Consider the following 8,638-nt stretch of genomic DNA (forward strand, 5'->3'; position numbering starts at 1 on the left):
GTCTGGAGGCATAAGCTATAACTTTGCCATTATGCATTAAGACACAACCTAAACCAACTCTAGATGCATCACAATACACCATAAAACCTTGAGTACCTTCAGGTAAGGTCAAAACTGGGGCAGTAGTCAACCTCTTTTTCATTTCCTGAAAGCTTTTCTCACAAGCTTCAGACCATTGAAACTTTATTATTTTCTGGGTCAACTTGGTCAAAGGGGATGAAATAGATGAGAAGCCCTCTACGAATCTTCTATAATAGCCAGACAAACCTAAGAAACTCCTAATATCAGTTGGAGATGTTGGTCTAGGCCAACTCTGAACTTTCTCTATCCTTTGGGTATCAACTCTAATTCCATCACCGGAAACTATAGGCCCAAGAACGCCACAGACTCAAGCCAAAACTCACATTTAGAGAACTTAGCATATAGTTCCTTATCTTTTAAAGTCTGAAGGACTATTCTAAGATGACTAGCATGATCTTCTTCATTCCTTGAATACATTAGTATGTCATCAATGAAGACGATAACAAACATATCTAAATAATATTTGAATACTCTATCCATAAGGTCCATGAACGTTGTAGGTGCATTAGTTAAAACGAGCGATATGACCAGAAACTCATAATGACCATAACGGGTCCTGAATGTTGTCTTGGGAATATCACACTCCCTTACTTTCAACTGATGGTAGCCAGATCTGAGGTCAATCTTAGAAAAACAAGAAGTGCCCTAGAGTTGATCGAATAAATCATCAATTCTTGGAAGAGGATACTTTTTCTTAATGGTAACCTTTTTCAACTGACGGTAATCTATACACATCCTAAGGGACCTATCTTTCTTTCTCACAAACAAGACCGGACCACCCCAAGGTAAGGCACTTGGTAGAATAAAGCCCTTATCTAGAAGATTTTTTAACTACTCTTTAAGATCTTTCAAAACTTTTGGTGCCATTCTATATGACGGAATAAAGATAGGACGAGTATCTGGAAGAACATCTATACTGAAGTCTATCTCTTTCTCAGGAGGGACTCCGGGTAGATCATCTGGAAAGACTTTTGGAAACTCTTTTACTATAGGAACTAACTGAATGGGAGGTATCTCAACACTTGAGTGATTAACTCGGACTAAGTGATAGGCACACCCCATGGAAATTAACATTCTTGCCTTAAGGTATGAAATGAAACGACCCTTAGGCACTGCTGAACTACTTTTCCACTCTAAGACTGACTCATTAGGAAACTAGAACTTGACAACTCGAGTTCTACAATATATTGACGCATAACATGCATGAAGCCAGTCTATACCTAGAATGACATCGAAATCTACCATGTCTAACTCAATTAAATCATCTATGGTGTCTTTGTGATTGATGGAAATGACACAATAACAGTAAACTCGCTCAGCTAGAATAGACTCCCCAACAAGTGTAGAAACACAAAAGGGTTCACAGAGTTTCTCAGGAAGAACATTAAACTTATTTGCAACATAAGGGGTTACAAAAGATAAACTTGCTCCTGGGTCTAGCAAAGCATAAACATCAAAAGCAAAATCTTTGATCATACCAATGACAACATCTGGAGAGTTCTCTTGCTCTTGGAGAATAGTGATCAAATAAAGACGGTTTGCTCCTCCGCTGGTACCGGCAGTAGCTCCTCTAGGTGCAGCCCTGTTTGGTGGAGCAACCGATGAAGATTGGGCCCTATTGCCCTAATTTCCACTACCTTGCCTATTCTTTGGGCACTCTTTCATGAAGTGACCCTCTTGTCCACACTTGAAGCAACCTGTCTGGCCATCACGACACTTACCTGGGTGGGTTCTCACACATGCAAGAGCCAAACTACCTCATTGTGCCACACTACCTTGAGACTGTGTCAGTTTAGCTCTGAAGTATTAGGAATTTTGACCATTATACTCACATTTGTTTCTAGGTGCAGGTGCACTAGCAGATGATGGAGCAAGTCCCTTTTGCTTTTGCTGAAAGGATGAACGATTCACTCTACCTTTCTGCTGCACTGACTCATTCCCTATCTTAGCTTTCTTATTTCTGAATTCTTCCCTATCCCTCAATTTTTCTTCTTCAACCTGCTGCACATAGACCATCAACCTTGATATCTCCATGTCCCCAATTAGCATAGCTTCATTTCCCTCTTTGTTTGATAGACGAGATAATCCCACAACAAAAACACTCATTCTACTCCTCATATCCGCAACCATCTTCGGAGCACAACGGGATAGTTGGGTGAACTTCAACCCATACTCATGCACACTCAAAGAATCTTGCCTAAGTGTGAGGAACTCTCGTACCTTAGCCTCTTTCAATTCTCGGAGAAAGAAACACCCCAAGAAAGCCTCTTTAAAATAAGCCCAACTCGTAGGTGGTGCATCCTCAGCTCTACCCTCTTTCCACTGATCATACCAAGTCCTAGCAACATTCTTCAGTTGATATGCAGTTGGTTCAACTCATTCTGTATCGGCAACACGCATAACTTCAAATACTTTCTTTAGTTCCTCAATAATATTCTTCGGATCCTCAGTAGTGCTTGAACCCGTGAAACTTGGAGGATTCATCCTCAAGAACTCTCAGATCCTAGAAGTATCATTCACTTCCTGTCTAGCTCCTCTTTGTTGCCCAGCTTGATTGGTCACAACTTGGCTCAACATCCGAATAGCCTCACGGAACTCAGCATTGGTAACTTTTCCTTAAGGTTGCACTTCAGGTGCATTCGGTAACTCTTGCTCCTCAACATTACGCCTAGCAAGGCAACCTCTGACAACTCTTCGTGGAGGCATGATTATCGGAAAACACGCGCAAGCACGAATTAGAAGGAAAATTTTATAGATCAAATTCTAACGCACGAAATGAGAGTTAAAGAAGTGAGAAATTTTTCTAAGTGTTACAGCCTCCTAATTATAGATGTGGCGCGCTTCACACCGATAACTAGGACTCTACAGACACGGCTTCATAAACTCCTTAGGACTCTTGAACTCTGTGCTCTGATACCAAGTTTGTCATACCCCGAGCCTACACCCTAGACGTGGCTGGCACTCGAGTACCATTGTTGTCTGCAAGCGTACCCTTGGCCTGGCTTACTTGCTCAGCGGAAGACTTCAACACAAGAAATATTATTCATGCAATAACTTTAAGAAATAAAAATCTTAGCCAAAATGGAAACCAAAGACTTAAGCGTATACAACTGAAATGAATAAGACTAGAGAATTAAAACTATATATCTATAAAGCCTCTAAAACAAAGAGGGATGTCGGAACAGGACCCCCGAGCATCCTAATAACTAAAAACTAGAAAGCAACTGATAAAAAGAGTCCTCCAAAATGCAAGGAGGCTCACCAACTGACTCTGAGTGCTGAACCTGATCAACGAGGCGTTGGATGCTAATCCTGGTTACCTGTGTCTGCATCATAAGACAATGCAGGCCAACTGGCATCAGTATATTGAATGTACGAGTATGCGAGTTGGAATTCTAAACACAACTTAAGCTTGAAAAGAATCTGAAAGAGCACTTACCTTGGCTCTTCTCAACTCATGAATAACTCACTCAATATAAAGCAATAAAACACATGCAATATATATGAAAAGCTTTATAAAACAGTGGAAAATAACTTAGTTCGTTAAAGAAATGCAATAAAATACTCAACTTTATTTATATAATAAAGTAATATAGTTTCTATGAGAGATTCTCTAACCGACAACCACCACTATGAGCCTAAGTGGTGATACAGCGTCTTGCCCACACTACCAGAACTGTCCTATACTTTGCCGTCATATAGAACGCTTAAATTAGTGGATCCACTAGTCTATGCTAAAAGCATCTTAAGGAGTCATCTAAAAAGCATGATCCATTAATACCTATGATGGCTACATGGTTTATGGAGACTTAAGTTAAATGAAATCGCATCCCCATATCGGTCCTCAATACTACTCCCAAAATATACTTAGCTCATATGTTTTAAAAACAAACTTCTTTCTTTTGTTTGAGATAATTACTCAAAACTTAGCTTAAAAGCTCTCTTGGAATTAATGTTCCCTTTTCTTGATCAAATGTGAAAACATTTATAAACTCTTTGGGAATACTTACTTCCCTTATAGCTTTTTGAGAAATAAACTCAATTTTTTACTCTTTTCTTAACTTGAAACTTAAGTCTTAAAACAAAGTTAAAACGTTTGTTAAAGACATTGGAAAAACTTTATGAACTTCTCTTGACTTACTTCATAACTTTTAGACTTGACTCTTAACTTCTTGACTTTGATCCTAACTTTCCTTGAATTGGATTATGGATTCAAGTTTCATGATATCATATTTATGGATGATTTCATGAATGTTTAGATGTAACTTAGAGTGTTGGAATCAACTAAGAAACATAGGTACATTGCTAAGGAACACGTATGAAAAGGTGAGGAAGAAATAGGGAGAACTAGCGTCCCTTGCATTCTGAGAGGCGCGGGGCGCCAGCCCTCAAAATTCAGAGAGCTTGCTGGGGCACTCTGTCTAGCGCAGCGTGCCAAAACCCAAAGTTCAGAGGAACTTTTGTGGCGCTCTGGGAGGCGCGGCGCCCCAGCTCCCTCCCCAGAAAACTCCGAACTTTCTTCGTTTTTCAACTCTAAACCCTCTAATTTCACTTGGTTCTTTCCCCAAACACTTCAAATCACTTATGCCCTCAATACATGATAGATTCAACCTGAAATTACACAAGGAAACATGAATCAATCGCAAGAAACTCCAACAACACAACCCACAAGAAATTCAACGAAACTTTCAACATTGTTCATCAAGAACTCAATTTCTAAACTTTCAAAGACTTAAATTCGCTGAATTGAATCATGGTTGGCGTGTGGGTAAATTAACCCAACACTATGTGATCTCACATACCTTGTAGGGATCACCCCCAACGAAATCCACAAGCTAAACTCGACAATCTTGACGAATCTTGCTTCCTCTTCTCCTTTCTCCTCTTTTCTCCTTTGTCCAAGCCCTAGCGTGAAATTCACTTTTCTAATACTGACTAAAATCTGACCACCAGTCACCAACCATTCTCGAAACACAAAATAAACATGAAAACTCTATGGGCAAAGGAAAAATGGTCATTTCACAATTAAAAAAACAAAATCAAAAGAAATGAGACATTACACATCCATCGTTATTTTTTCATTTACAACTTAACAAAGATAGAAGCTTCAATAGGCAATTTGCTCCTGATGATATTTTGAAGTTGCTGGATCACTTCTACAACTTGGACACTAAAATCCTAATTCAAGAGGAAGAGTTTTGCCTACAGCATACTTATTTCTCTAAGGAGGAACCTTGAACAAGTTTGGAATCGATATGGATATTGTACTTTACATATGGAAGTTTTTGTATTGTAGTATCTGGGTGGTTAAATTATTTTTCTTATGCCAAAATCACTCTGCATCTTCTGTTGATCTTCCTTTATCGGCCGTCTAAAAATCTTACTGAAAAGTTTTTATGCATGCTGAGAATTGATTTCAGCTTTCCTTATATATATAAAATTGATAATTTTACAAAAAATGAGGGAAACAATTTCTTAAAGATACACCATATAAAACTATTAGACGTAAAGTATTTCTAGCTAGCCGACGTCACTTATTCACATATAAACTATATGTCGTTGAAATATAAAATAATCAATCAAACAGTAAAGTTGAATATCATTATAGTTTTACCACTAAATTTATTTGTTCAAATAATATCTAATCATCTTATACTCAACAATTAAGTCGATTGAGTAAGCTCATCATTCATCAGTTTAAACTTACATTTCCCCCCTTAGAAAATATGGTTGCACTTCAAGCCCAGTAAGAAGAATCACAATCACAATAACAACAATATCTGGATATATCAGCCTAACAGATACGGTCCAGTAAATCTGAGTAGTATAGCTAAAGGCAGAACCAAATAACACGTACTGTTAGCTCTATTAACTTTATGTTGTGATGATGACACTAATCCTAAATGATCAAAATTTGTGAAAAGAAAGCATAAACCTAAACATAGAAGGAAGTCACACACTACCAGAATTAAGTAAGATTGATAAACGATTGTACCAGAATCGAGGAGATTGACTCGCTTAAAAATAAAATCAAGATGAGTCAGCAACCTACTAGAAGGAAAGCACACCCTATCAGAATCAAGGAAGATTGATTTGCATCAAGGAAGAACGACTTTTCTAAAGATGGAAACAAGTTAGCACACACTTATCCTAGTCACTATTTCATCTTGTAAAAACATTGTATTTAATATAGTTAACTTGTGAAAAGAAAAGAAAAGGAGAGATTAGAAAACTATACGAGTAGAGGATATTACCAACAAGTGAATTGTAATCTTTCAAGTCAAGGACTTCACAATAGGCTATTTGTCTAATCAGAAACATTCAAGCTCTAATGAAACCAAGGGGACTGGATTAGGCACCACATCGGTGATTCGAACAAGTATAAAAATCTTTGTATCAATTGTGTCTTTTATCTCATTAGACCTAATATAATATGTTTTTTTATCTAATCATCTAAACTGTAGGGTAGTTGACTTGAAAAAAATCAACAAATGTATATATTTGTGTCCTAAAATAAACAATACTTATAGAAAGAGAACCACATTTGCACATACTGAAATGTCTTGCTCAGATAAAAATATTCAAGTCAAAGTAATAGATCAACACAAACAAGATGATGAGAGGGCAGAGAAGTTACCAGTGCTATCCACACAACTTTCCTTTTTTAATACATCTTGAATGTAGACTCCTTTCATATGCTGAAATGATTATCAAATTGGTCGTTCTGGTAACTTTAAACCTCAAATGGAAAAAAGATAGCATCATAAGGGAAAAAAAGTACAATCATCAATTAGTTATACCTTTGCCTTGATTGATTCAATATGATGCAACAACTCTTTTCCACTACTTTTTTGTGAGCCACGCAAAATACAAATGCCAACATTCAAAATCTTTTCGATGTCAGCACGAGAAGCAACAGATGTGCAGGTGTTTAAAAGCTTCAGAGTAAGTGGAACCAAATCCATCCTTGAATCACAGTATTGACATAAATATTGTGCATCCAAATTGATGCTTCTTCCAACTGTCCCAGCCATGTAAGCTCGTAGAGCACAGTCTAGATGGGAAACATGTCCACATATGTAGCCATCTACTGTTGCTTTGCATCGAATGTAATTGTACCCATCATAGTCCGAACTGATAGTTTTGCAGCAATGGATACAACAACAGTCTCGGCAAAAACCATGCTCACTACAACAGATGTCACAAAGCATGGTCGGAAAAGGATTTTCTGCAGTTAAACTGCTACAGATTATGTTACCAGCCATACAAGTAATGGCTCTTATAGAAGAATCAGACAGTAAAGATTGCAATTTTTTCCTTAAAGATGTCCTTTCTTAAATATCTGAGTCAAAATCAATATCTAATTAAAAAGAAAACAAATTTGGCATCAGGTCAATAAAAAGATGTGGTAAGTGTTTTTTTTAATTGATGCAAACAACCGAATAAATATCTACATGCTATATACCAAAGAGCCCTATCGAAGCTAACCTTTTGCGCTTGGCGATTGCTTCGAAGAAATCATCCAACTAAATGAGGCAACAAAATTGGTTTATAGCCATGTCAGGATACTCAGACTGGAGATACTTTTTAACTGAAATCTTACTTCGAAAAATGATTTTTCTTTCCACCTTTTGGAGCCTTAAAATGCTTTAGAAGATACAGATATCTATCTCTAAAGGTGCCTAAACTTGTAACTCTTTTCCCTCCCCGCCAACCCCACTTATCACCAGCATTTGGCCAATCTACAGGAGCATATGGTAAGCTTTCGCCAGAGTCATACTCAAAAACTGGATAAAGTTGAAGCCCAATTTCATTGATTCTAGAAGCACTCCAATTAGATACAACATGTGCACGACTCTCCCCAACCTCCTCCTTGGAAGACATTTAGCTGGAAATCTCTAACTCTGTTAATAACAATGGAGGTCTGAAACCATAGAAAAATAAAGAAACGTCAGAATTCCACAATAGAAAGCAAACCATTTTTGGCTATAAAATATTAGAGAAAATAACGACCAAAGGAGAAAATCCAAAAGTTAGGCATATTCTCCGGGAAAACAAGATAGCTAATTTTCAACCCGAAGAAGTTATGCTTCAAATGAAGATAAATGTTAGGCCTTTCAGCATGAGCTACAAAAACACTCTCCTCCCAAGGAAACATCAAAGCTGATCAGCAGAACGTTTGTGTATAATGCAGCATGCTTGACATAAATACCTAAAGTACAAAGCCACCTTTGGTATAAAATTATTACTAAGATACTTAGAACAATAATTTTGAAGAACTTGGTAAGAAACAACAAAATTTAAAGAATATTTTCAAAACTAGAAACTTAAAACTAGTAAAGAAAATAGAATTTGAAACAAATTAAAAATAATAAACAAAATATTTTCTCAAAAATGAAAATTGAGTCCACTGAATTTATTAAGGAAATTAGTCCCCTCAAGTACTTGAGTTTAATGGAGAGAATAATCTTACTCACCATTGTATCAATACTTAAAATCACGGTGTCAGTAAACCTCTCAACAACAGTAAAGTACACTTAGAATACTAGATTTAGTA

General features: G+C 37.1%; 1 pseudogene; it reads right to left on the reverse strand.

Annotated features, from left to right (window-relative positions):
• Positions 1–6,680: 6,680 nt before the first annotated feature.
• On the reverse strand, positions 6,681–7,965 carry LOC125870135 (uncharacterized; annotated as a pseudogene).
• Between the last annotated feature and the right edge of the window lie 673 nt (positions 7,966–8,638).

This window comes from Solanum stenotomum, chromosome 7 (genome assembly GCF_019186545.1).
Source record: "Solanum stenotomum isolate F172 chromosome 7, ASM1918654v1, whole genome shotgun sequence".
Taxonomy (NCBI): Eukaryota; Viridiplantae; Streptophyta; class Magnoliopsida; order Solanales; family Solanaceae; genus Solanum; species Solanum stenotomum.